Source organism: Acinonyx jubatus, chromosome B4 (assembly GCF_027475565.1).
Source record: "Acinonyx jubatus isolate Ajub_Pintada_27869175 chromosome B4, VMU_Ajub_asm_v1.0, whole genome shotgun sequence".
Taxonomy (NCBI): domain Eukaryota; kingdom Metazoa; phylum Chordata; class Mammalia; order Carnivora; family Felidae; genus Acinonyx; species Acinonyx jubatus.
In genome coordinates, this window is record NC_069387.1 from 110,139,370 (window position 1) to 110,152,343 (window position 12,974).

Below are 12,974 nucleotides of genomic sequence, written 5' to 3' on the forward strand. Positions count from 1 at the left end.
GGACGCTTAACCGACTGAGCCACCCAGGCGCCCCTAAGGAATTTTTTTTAAAGCAAGAGAACATTTGATTTATTAAACATGGACTAATTCAGAGACTTAATTTTAGCATCTAAAGGTGAAATTCTTTTTTTTTCTGCTTGAAAATTAGATTTCTTTTAATAGTACTATTTTCTGTAAAACTTGTTTTATTCCTACCTTGTATTTCTAAGACTTTCGTATCTAAGGAGGCAATCAAGTATTTAGAGCTGCAAGAGCAGGTTAGCTTCATGATACCCACCCACCCATGGGATCTACTGTGGCACAGTACAAAGAATTCCAGTGCCATGGATCCATTATGTCCAGAATCTGTCTTGTGTTTTGCCTTCCAAACCTGCCTTGACTGCTTTACTTGTTCATTCCTGAGGCTTTTCCTGATGTCTGGTCTCTGGACTCCACCCTCCATTTAGACCTAATGTTTCGACTTTGCTTTCTTCCCACACCCTCAACTGGGACCCGAGCATCAATCCCCCTTTGTTCTTCAGCCAAAAGTTTATTTCCCCTTCCCCATTCCCACACTCAACACTCAACTCCTGGAACGGCTAAACCCAGGCTCCCCACATTCCTAGGAAAAGAGATCAGCAACAGGAGGTCACATAAAAAAGTATGAAGCTCTTGCAGGTAGTAACAGAAGTTATTTTCATGTGTGATTTCAGGAAACCAATCTCATTTGCTTCAAACTTTTCCATGATCTTAATTATTTCTGGGCTCCCTGGTTGTAGTTTACTTCTTACCGGTATTGTAATCCATCAATCTGTAAATACACTGATATATCCTGATGGTGAGATAGAAATGACAGAGAAGCGTCAGACTGCAAAGTGCTTTATAAAGGACAGTTTTCTTATTTTCCAGATGGGTCAGGGAGGCACAGCTGGAAAGCGAATGTGGGTTTTTATCCAAATCCTGTGCTTTCATTTGTCTTGGCAGCTGCATTCTGAAGAGTGTAGGTCATTAAGAGGACGCAGCACTGTGGGCTGAGCTTCTGTGCAAAGTAGCACTTCAACAGCAGAGCTGTGAACCTCTTAGACACACGTTATATATTGTCCAGTTTATATAAACCGCTACATAATTCCTATACACAAACAGGGATGCTTCCTACAACATGTAGTTTCACATTTCTTGCATATCCGTTTTAATCAGGGTAATTTTGCTGAACTGAATGCTCTCATTTTCGGAGCTTACATGATTATGGCTGCCAATATTACCATAAGAAGAAAAAAATAAATTTATCAAAGTAATTTCTCTGAATGTATGATGACTTGTTCTTTTTTTCTCTCCTGCCCCAAGTATTCCTCAATACTAATCAAGAGTTAGTATTTTATAAGTATTACTATTAGACAAATTATTTATCCTTTATTATGTTTCCTCCTTCTGATATAAAATCAGTGATGGTTTCTAGCAAAGGCTCCTAGTGATTTAAAAAATGCTAATGTTTCATAGCTTAATTCATATTTCTTTTACATTGAAGAGCTTCCTGAAATAGAGAATCGTTTTGCAAAATACAATAGATTTAATGTGATTCAGGACCCAAGACACCCCTGTCTTCCTACAGTTGGGAAGACTGTTAAGGTTGGAAAGGGGGAGTCTTCATTTGGTAGCAGTCTAGCCTCTGCCTGCTTCTTCTGTCTTTATCTTTCTCAGATTCCTTATTTTGTTTTCCTTGGTGCTCCTTATTTGACATTGATCTGTTGACTCTAGGAAGGTATTGTTATCTCCTTGGTATTTGTTTGAAACCATAATACGCCTCAAACCTTCATTTCAACATAGCATGTGAAGTTGGAACTGCAGTATCCATGAAATTGATTGGTACTCAAACCACAAATGTTAAACCTTAAAATTCAGTCTTGAAAGGAAGGGAAAATTCTGAAACCATCTTTTAATAATACTGTCAATAACTTAGCTATCTTCATGTATTCTCTGTTTCTTTTATATACGAAGCATGATTATATGTATTTCTATTTCTGTTACCCCACTGTTTTCTTTTTATAATGATATACTGGAGAAACAGAAAGGACATTCAAAAAACAAGGAGCTGTATTTGTGTCCTTACAGCTATTGGTATATTCCAATGTCAAAGGGATGATAGAGTTTTAGGAACTATTCTGAGCAATTTGCCCACTTACGGCATCTAATAGTGACTACAAAATATCAGTAAGGTCCACACCATTCACTTTTCTTTCTACTCAACGCTGTTCTTGTTTTGTTTTGTTTCTTTTCCATCCAAGACGTACACACAAGATTCAATTGAGAATGATATCTCACACTATGAGGTAGTTAACTGTGTGTAGTTTCTTAAATAATTCATATGTACAGTAACTATAATTAAAGGAAAAATGTAAACTGTGGGAGCAAAAGCATATTTCTCTGTTATTTTGGATCCTCAGCATCCAGCTCATTTTTTTTTTTTTTTGGAACATTGTAAACAGCAAGTAGATATTTGCAAATTTAAAAACTAATTGGTAATACATTGTCAATATATGAGATGGTTCTGCTTTAACTACAGATTCCTCCTCACTGAGTTCCTTAATCATTCCAGAGTCATTTTACACTAAGAAACTGTGATATTCACCTTAGAGTCAGCATCTCTTCTGTGGTGCTGATTCTGTATTATCATCCTGGTTTTTTGTTGTCCACTCATCTATTTTTGCTTTCATTTCCGGTGCCTGACACAGCATGAATCAGGCCACATCTTTTCTTCTCTTTTCTTTCTCTCTCTTTCTCTGTCTTTCTTAATGAAACACTTCATGAATCTGAGTGTCATCCTTACTCAGGGGCTGTGCTAATCTTCTGTTCCAGTTTTAGTAGATGTGCTGCCGAGCAAGCACAGACTGTTTCTTTCTAGATGGGGTGTTTCCATGTATTACTCCTGCTCCCCTAATTGTGGAAAGAAAGCTCTCATTTGTATGTTGCAATAGCTCAGACTCTGGTCCTACATTCAGTTTTTCTTCATCTGTCCTCCTCCTCTCTTGTATTCTTTCTCCTCTCTCTCCATTGGTTCTTTTCCCACCAGCATATATTTGATATTTAGCATACTCAAGATGTATCCATTTTAAGAGCAAATACACAGAAGCAAATAAACTACCTTGATATTTGTGACTTTCTAGGTAAGACTTCATCCTCCTTTTCTTCAAGTCACTTGAAATACCAGTCTACCTGGAATGTCTCTTTTTCCTTTGCTCCTTTCTCTTTTCAACCCACTTCACTAAAGGTATCCTTCATAAGGCCTTAATTCTCAAGGTGACTTACAATGATACAGATGGAAAATGCTATAATTGTTAATTATATTTTTATTAATATTCATGTCCTCATTGATACTGGAACTTCACTCGGTCCATAAATCAGAAGGTCACATGTTAAGTCAAATGACGGATCCTGAGGGAAGAGCGAGAGCTACACTATAGAGATGTTTCTGTGTTATTGCTGTGTTGCAGTTTTCAGTTCCTTGTATGAGTTCTTTATCTGGCATATTAGGAATTATAAACAGTAACAGTCTACCAGGCTCTCACAAGAAATATGTTAAAACATGAAATTAATATCTATTTGAAATATATATTTATATCAATTACCATGAAGGTGAAGTTTACCGTAAGTGCTTTGAAATAATAGGTAATATTAGCAAAACATTCAAAACAGTTTTAATATTAGCAAGACCTTTAAAATACATTGACTCATTTTGTTCACATTTTTTCTATTTTTTTTATGTAATATACACAATCCATTGATACAGTAGAATATGTATATAATCTATAAGTAAGTGATTATACATGTTGGTATATGCTCAAATAGTGCTCCCTAATGGAATGCGCAATTAAAAATCATATCACCAAACTCAACACCCCGAAAAACAAATAATCCAGGTAATAAATGGGCAAAAGACATGAATAGACACTTTTTAAAGAAGACATCCAGATGGTTAACAGACACATGAAAAGATGCTCAATATCACTTATCAGGGAAACACAAATCAAAACCATAATGAGATACCACCTTACACCTGTCAGAGTGGCTAACATTAACAACTCAGGCAACAACAGATGTTGGCGAGGATACGGAGAAAGAGGATCTCTTTTGCACTGCTGGTGGGAATGCAAACTGGTGCAGCCGCTTTGGAAAACAGTATGGAGGTTCCTTAAAAAATTAAAAATAGAACTACCCTATGACCCAGCAATTGCACTACTCGTTATTTATCCAAAGGATACAGGTGTGCTGTTTTGAAGGGACATATTCACCCCAATGTTTATAGCAGCACTACGAACAATAGCTAAAGTATGGAAAGAGCCCAAATGTCCATCAATGGATGAATGGACAAAGAAGATGTATATGTATACAATGGAGTATTACTCGGCAATCAAAAAGAATGAAATCTTGCCATTTGCAACTACATGGATGGAACTCAGGCGTATTATGCTAAGCAAAATTAGTCAGAGAAAAGACAAATATCATATGAATTCATTCATATGAGGACTTTAAGATACAAAACAGATGAACATAAGGGAAGGGAAGCAAAAAAATATATAAAAACAGGGAGGAGGACAAAACATAAAGAGACTTTTAAATATAGAGGACAAACAGAGGGTTGCTGGAAGGATTGTGGGAGGGGGGGATGGGCTAAATGGGTAAGGGGCATTAAGGAATCTACTCCTAAAATCATTGTTGCACTATATGCTAACTAACTTGGATGGAAAATAAAAAATTTATTAACACTAATTTAAAAAAAATTAAATTGATGAAAATAAAAAGCTTTTAGAAGTATCAAAAATATATATGGCCATTTCTGTTATAATTAGATATGTGTTCATATAAATGGTGTGCTTATGCAAAATAACATAATAAAATCCACAAAGATAATGGGTAATTGGGGTTATAGGCACAACATTAAAAAATCTTTGTCCAGTGACACATTAAAAAAAATGGGAATCTAATAAAACCAGTATTCGAGCTTTACATATCTTTAATGGTTTAAGAAATACATAAATTCTGTAATAAATATGGCACTTTGCTTTGAAAAATGCCCGGAATTCACTTGTGAAGGGGAGTGTGGAAAGCATTGCAGCTGATACACAATCTTACGGAAGCTTTAAAAAAATGAAGGAGCTCTCTCTGATTATCAGTCCTGTCAATAAACTACATGATAGTTATTTTGAGTATACAACACAGGCAAATTGCTCAGAAGAATGCTTGGCATTTTGTGTTTACTAATCGTCATTAGTCTCAGGAAATACAAATTAAAAACACAGTGAGATAGGACTTCACGTCTACTAAAATGGCTGAAATGAAAAGGACTGACTATGGCTAGTGCTGGCAAGGATGTAGAACAACTATATTTCTCACATTATCCCAGGTGAGAGTGTAAAATGGTACAACTACTTTGGAAAACTGTTATACAATTAAACATGTAGTTATACTATGACCCATGAATTGCAACTAACAGGCATATACCCAAGAGTGGAAAATGTATGTTATCACAAAAAGATGTGTAAACTAATATTCATAGCAGTCTTATTCACAATAGTTAAAAACTGGAAACAACACAAATGCCCGTTGACAGGAGAATGAATATGAAAATTTGGGTATATTCTTACATTGTCTTCTTACTCAGTAATATACAGTATAAACTAATGATTCATGTGACAACATAGAAGAATCAAAGTAAACATTATCTTGGGTTAATTTTTAAAAACAAAACAAAACATTGTTAAATGAATGAAGCCAGATGAAAAATATTTTAGGATTCAAGTTATATGTAGCTCCAGAATAGGAAAAAAACCCCTCAAAGTGATAGTGATATAAATAACTTGTCAGATATACAATATGTTGATTTTCTTGCATGTTAATTATACTTCAATAATAAACAAGAACATACATGGCTATGCATGTATATCATAGAATAAATCAGGCTGTTTGGCTATTATTTCACTTTTTAAATATATTCTGATACTTTTTGATAATATTGAGTGCCTAATAATGGAAAGAAAGAAATGCAATAAAAACTATTAAATGATCAAAAAAAATCAGATCACTGTATTATATTGCTTTACCTATTTATGATAGGTGGCTCTCCTATAGTTAAAATTTTTTTTTTCCTCATCAATTAATTTTGGGAAATGAAACGATCTGTATGTCGCATTGGAGAGTTACAATGTGCGTAGACGTACTAAATGTCCTGATATGCCCTTCAGTAGACACATTTTCACTTTACTGGGTTTACAAAGCATTTCCTAAACTTACTTGTTTAGAGGCGGTCTTTTTGTCTTTGTTTTTCTTTCTGTTTTGGTTTTGGTGGCATCATTCATGACATGTTTTGGGACATGTTTTGGAAATTCCCCATTTCACATGGGAAATATTGCCTACTGATTTGAAATAATATCTATCATGCATTGTTTAGTGAGAAAAGACGGTTCCAAGTCAATATGAATAGTATGATTTTATTTAAAAAATATATGTACATATAAAGATCTGAGCTGAGATGCAAAAAGTATGAGATGGATTTATTGATGACTCTATGTTTTTCTATTTTGATTAGCATAGTAGTGCTTTGCTTCTTTCACTCTCTATGTGCCTTTAGCAAAATAATTTAAACTCTCTGTGCTTGAGTTTCAATTATAAAATGTCAGCTTTATGTTTTTTACTTCGAATAAGCTATCTTATCTGTAATAATATTTTTTATACTCAGCAAGTATTTAGTGTGCACCTATGGTGAGCTTACGACAGTGAAAGTGACTTGTTCGTATGACTTAAAACATTAAAAAAGACCCCCACAGTTCACATGTATTAAACTTGAAATAAGACTTACTATACGTTTACTATACCCTTCAGACCCATGATCCCTTCAGTATAGTGGGGTTCCTGACCTGGCTTCACAATGGGACAAGCAGCAGTGTCAGAATGCTTATCATGGTCCTTGCTATTGACATAAAAGATCAATAATGTGGCTTGAATATCTGCTTTCCCCTAATAATCCTTTATTCATAATCATAATCTACTTTTTTCTCTTATTTTCTTCATGTACTGCTCAATTTTGGCAAACCTTATTTGAAGCTATTCATATTTTTACTTTGTACTACCTCTTAGGAGATTACAAATTCTATGAATTTCTTACATGGTAAACTAGAAATTCATTATTTTTATTTGTTTATATCTATAGAAGTGCTGACAACACTGACCCCATCTTTGGCCCTCCATGTTGTTCTCTCCTCTGGCTCACAGATGGCACCAGTTTGGATAACAACCTGTGACCTCACCACCATGCCCCTTGCTCTGTGAAACCTGGGGATTAAGGTCCAGATGGGGCCAAAGAATATGGGATGGAGTATAGTGGTTGACAGTAGCTGCGTGGTGCCCTGGATTGTCCTTCTATCCACCCACCTGCCTATTTTCTCCTGTCAGTAAATTATCCCGAATAAAACTCAGTGTAACTGGTATAGCGTAGCTTACTTTGCTTTTCAGTGTTTAGATGCCATCTCAGTCTGGAGGACACATTACTGACACTCCTCCACTTTCTAACAATGTCTTACTCAAGCTTTGTGCTTTGAACACCCGGTAGGACTACTGATCAGAGATTTTGTTGCCATATTTACAACATAACACATCAGTTGAAGGGCCTTAGAGAATACTGTGGGTATAATCCAAGAACGGGTCAGTCTCAGGAGAATCTTTTTGGAGTAACTATGAATTGGATTTGCTTAGGATTTGCTTCTGTAGTATTCTGCACTCTCTAGTACCTGAAAGACCACTTTGCCTTCTGAGCCTGTACACTGTAGGATGGCACCTAATAATATGAACAAAACCGAGAATAAAACCCACAGCGAAGCCTTTAATTTGCTTTATTTACATGCTTTCCATGTTGCTAAACTTATGCTCTCATTATAATGAACACTAAATCCAAAATATCTTTCCCTGAAAGTTAAAAAAAAAAAGTCATTATTAGTTCAGAAGCATGTTTTCTAGTCTGATTTCTTGCTTTGAAGGTGACAGCATTAAAGAGAGTGTAGTCTTTGGAAGCAGTCATCTTTGGTTTATACTTTAAATCACAGTTTTTAACCTCAATATTATTAATATTTGGAGCTGGACAGTTCTCTGTGGGCGAGATTGTTCTGTGCATTTTTTGAAAATTTAACAGCATCCCTGGCCTCTACCCACTAGATGCCAGTAGCAAGCCCTCTCTGCCCCAACTGCGGCAACCAAAACTGTCTCCGGTTATAAAAATCATCTCCAGTTGGAAGCACCACTTTAAATATTGATGTTTTTTTCTTTTTCTTTCTATTGCTACATTTGGGCATTTGATGTCCAGTAGGGGTCTCTGAAAGAAACATGTATTTTCCTGTCTTTGAGTTGTTTTAGAAAAGACTTCCAGCAATTTTCGTTTAATGTGTAAATCTAATCCTAGAGGCCAGAGAAAAGGGTCTAGGTATAGATAAAGGATTTATTTATCAAGACTTCATACCAGATACGAATACAGGTATCATAAGACATAGTTTTTAGTGTCTTCCTCTTTGTGTAATAAATGGCCCAGTCATTCCACATATGAAGATACCATTTTGACCTGATTAGGTTGTGTCTGGGACCAAGTGTTTTTTTCTGAACTGCCAATACGCATACTACTTGTCCATGTTTATAGATGTTTTATTCAGTTTGTTCTAAGAAAACTACCATAGACTGTGTGGCTTAAACAACAGAAATTTATTTTTCATACTTCTGGAGACTGTAGATCCAGATGCAAGCAGATTTAGTTCCTGTGAAAGCCCCTTCCTGGTTTTGTCCTCACATGGCTGAGAGGTGGGGGTGTGGGGAGGGAGGAAGAGAGGGAGGGAAGCAGGGGAAAAGAGAGAGAGAGAGAACGAACACACAAGCAAACTCCTGTTTCTTCTTTCTGTTCTTATAAGGGCACTAATCGTATCACGAAGGCTCTACCCTCATGGCCCAACTGCCTCCCAAAGACTCCGTCTCCAAATACCACCACAATGGGGATTAGTGTTTCAACATATGAATTTTAGGGGACACAAGCATTCAGTCCATAGCAGTAGAAGAATTTCATTATATGAAAAAGTTGAAAGACTGGTATTTTCTGTATGAATCCTTATAAAAAATAGGAATGAAAAATAAAAATGGTAAAAGAATGGAACTCAAATGCAACTGGGAAAATATAAGTATGTAAAGTTAGAAAATTTGGTTCCACTATCTTGTCTTCACTGTACCTTGATGGAATCACAGTAAAACATGGACCTTTATGCTTCTCAGAGAGATTCAGAAACTTAAAATGGTTTTAAACATCATCCTTGGCAGAAAAATGAAACAGCAAAGAACTTCAGTGGTATTTTCCTAACACAGGAAAATCTTTTCAATTAGACACATCAGCAATATATGAGAGGGGAATATGAAATAGAAAAGTAACAACAGACCTTGAGATAAATGGCTCAAATATCATAAATGATTTTTTTTAAATAAGAATTTTACTGATTCATTGGTGACTTCATGGAAAGTTCCATTTATAAAAACCCCACATGACAGTAATCCCCGTATCTAATTCAAAAACAGAGTGAAAACATGTCAATTCACCTTCTCTAAAAATCACACAAAAGATAAGCACTATCAATCTTGTTTGTTTCTCCTAGAGAGGGTTTTTCTTTCTTTTGTTTGTTCAAGTTTATTTATTTATTTTGAGAGAGAGAGTGAGAGCAGCAAGGACATAGAAAGAGGAAGAGAGAATCCCAAGCAGGCTCTGAATTGTCAGCAAAGAGCCTGTTGTGGAGCTTGAACTCATGAACCCTGAGGTCGTGACCTGAGCAGAAACCAAGAGTTGGATGCCCAACCAACTGAGCCACCCAGGTGCCTCAATAGACAGGGTTTTTCAATATCGACACTATTGACTAGATTAATCTTTACTGTGAGAACTGTCCTGTACAACGTGGAATGTTTACCAGCATCTGTAGCGTCTGCCCACCAATGATTGCACAGTTGTGATAATCCCAATTACCTCTAAACGTTACCAGGTGTCCCCTGGAGGGTAAAATGTCAGTGGGGAACCATCCTACAGAAGAATAAAGCAAGACTATACCTGTGAATCCTCGTAAAAAGAAGGAAAAGGAAAAAGAAAGAATGAAAAAAGGAGAAAGAAAGAACAATAACCTGATTTAACAAAGCCTCCTGGCATTTTACTTGACACCTTCTATTATTATAGGAAAACACACTTAGAGATAATAGGGATTTAAAAAAGCAGCAGACAAAAGTGCATCATTTCAGTGTAATAGAGGAGAAACTGAACCTTGCAGTGGTCTCAGTAGGACAGATAACAATTGAAAAGTGAATCTTTACCAATTTATGTGCTTTTGAATGAATGGGAAAAAGCACTCCTACCATTCTGACTGCTACTTATATGACTTCTGCACAGTTGGAGGGTCTATTTTAGGCAACTATAAATTTGATTTACATGCAAACTATATTATGAGCCAAATGTATTCACTAGAGCTTGGACCAATCTATTTCTATTTGATGCCCTAGAAGGAATAGTTAGGACACATACTAAAATAACCCCATTACTCCAGTACAATACAAACTAAATGCTTTGTTGTTCAACTATAGCAATTCCAAATAAAGTTGTAGCTTGTGTGTGCTGCTGTTTGCTAGCTCCACCTTTTCATCTTTTTCTGAGTTACTGTGATGTCGAACCTCCCACTCAGACCCCTGTGAATATCTACAGATATCATTTTATCTCAGCGAAAGCAGCATCAGGTCATTGGCTCTGAGGTAAAAGGCAGGAACAAAGGGAGTTCAGCTGACAACAACACTGCAGGGACTTTGCTAACAATGGAAGTTCTAGAGATGCACATACTGCAGGCCCAAGCTCCTGACTCTTCTAGAAGGGAGACAAGGCTAACCTAAATAGAACAGTACCTCTGTGTCTGATTCCCAGAAACCTATGTAGGAAAGCTGATACCAAATTTCTTGTTTTGTTTCTGAGTGATCTTTCCCCTGCATTCAAGTATCTTTACTTGATAGTTGAAGGAATCTTTATCCAGTTAAAAATATCCATTTGGTAATTATGAAGTCAAGAGAATACTTTTTCCTTTAAAGGCATTAAGTTTTCCTGGAACACTTATCCTGACTCAGGTAGGTACAATTAAGAAGATACTTGCTGGATCCTTCCAAATGTCAAAGTCTGACCAGTTACCTGGGCCTGAGTTTTCTCCTTCAAAGGGAGACGGTATTTTCAAGTCTGACCTATAAGCTAGTGACTGACCTGCTGGAAGCAATAGTCTTTCACTAAGACCACAGCAGCTTGTGCATTTTGTTACTTTACTTTACTTGTGCTGTGTACCACAAATTATAGTTTATAGTTGCAGGGCACTGTTTGGAAACTAGTACAATATATAATCTTGTTTAATTGATTCTTATGAGCACAGATACTGTTAATCAATACACTATAAGTAATGCATATTTATGGAGTTGTTTGTTTTGTTCCATTGCACACTGTCATTCTTGAGGCCCATGTTGAAGAAAGCACTGTGTGACTGCAAGCTAAAAATGCACCATATCATTAAAGCAGGCAGAAGCAAAAGCATTGATCTATGTGCCCAGGGACAAAAAGGAAACAGGGCAAGTCTAGCGTAAACTAGGAAGCAGTCTTACATAAGATATAAGAGCCAACTAAAAAGCCAATAACAACCTACTTATAAAATTGTTAGAACTAGTAAAAAAGTTCTGTAAATTACTGTGCATATAAAAATATGCAAGAAATTAATATAGTTCCTATATGCTAGTACAGGTATGTTATAAAATGAATGAGAAGTAATATTTTGTAACTATTACCTTAAAAAGAAGCATGTGTGACTTATATGTAAAAACCACACCACACAAACGACCAACAAAACCTCAGATATATCCAAAATAAGATATATAAATGTAGAGCTATGCCACAGATGAGGAAAAACAATTAGTGCACATACCTAATGAAATCCCAGTTAAAATATCAATGATATTTTCCTTTTAAATCTTGACAAGATGATTTCAAAATTCTTCATAATAAAAAGTAGAAAAAAGCTAAGAATAATGAAAAAGAACAATGGTGAACAGGATTAGCTCTCCCAGATACTAAAACATATTCTGAAACTATAATTATTAAATCAGTACAGAAAATGTGAACAATTAGTCTAACTAAAAATACATTCTGACAAATAATTTAATGTATAAAAAACTGGAAACAATCAGTGAGTCAGGGATGAATTATTTCATAGAAAGGTATGACATGATTGGTTAGGTGTCTGGAAAAATGTTGGATCATCTCAAAAAGACAACAAAACTGACGGTGGGTTATTTAAAGATTTTAATGTAAAAATTCAGACTAGAGAGAGGCAGAAGAAACTGGTTTGGCAAGAGATGTGAAAGGTATCCTTTAAAATGAATGTTTACAAATAGTTTTAATAAAATGGAAAATAATTATTACATGAAAAACGGTAAAATTTTGCATGTAAAATATAATTTCAATTTTGTGTAGCATAACATGCAGAAACAAATCAAAACATTATTTTTTTTTCTATAACTGATATCATGTTCCTGAGATTGTATTACTCTGCTTTTTGGAAGAAAAATTACAACCTTGCCAATTAAGCATAATTCAGTCCATTAAGGTTTAAAAGGTTAAAAGCTTCTTTAAGTCATCTTGGAGCTTTCACTCCTGATAAGGACTTCTCTTTCCCTCTAGCGATCAGGCTGTCTTTCCCTTGTCCTTCCTCCATGGTGCCTGGATATAGGGGAAGGCTTACATATGCTCTGGTTTCAGAGAGATGGAACTTTGATTTTCCTGCTATCTGTATTTCTCTGCTGGTCTCAACTACAGCCTGGTAGATTTGTCTTAATCCATTAATCTTCATACCTATGTTTATAGCCTCTGAGAATTTAGAATTTTTTAGAATGACAAATATTCCTGAATTTTTCTGACTTGC

General features: G+C 35.6%; 1 long non-coding RNA gene and 1 pseudogene across 1 annotated transcript in view; one reads left to right on the forward strand and one right to left on the reverse strand.

Annotated features, from left to right (window-relative positions):
* LOC128316455 (uncharacterized) overlaps positions 1 to 12,974 on the forward strand; it is a 123,355-nt gene that overhangs the window by 50,257 nt on the left and 60,124 nt on the right. The gene's annotated exons all lie outside the window — the stretch shown is intronic.
* LOC113602960 (uncharacterized) lies at positions 2,763 to 2,861 on the reverse strand (annotated as a pseudogene).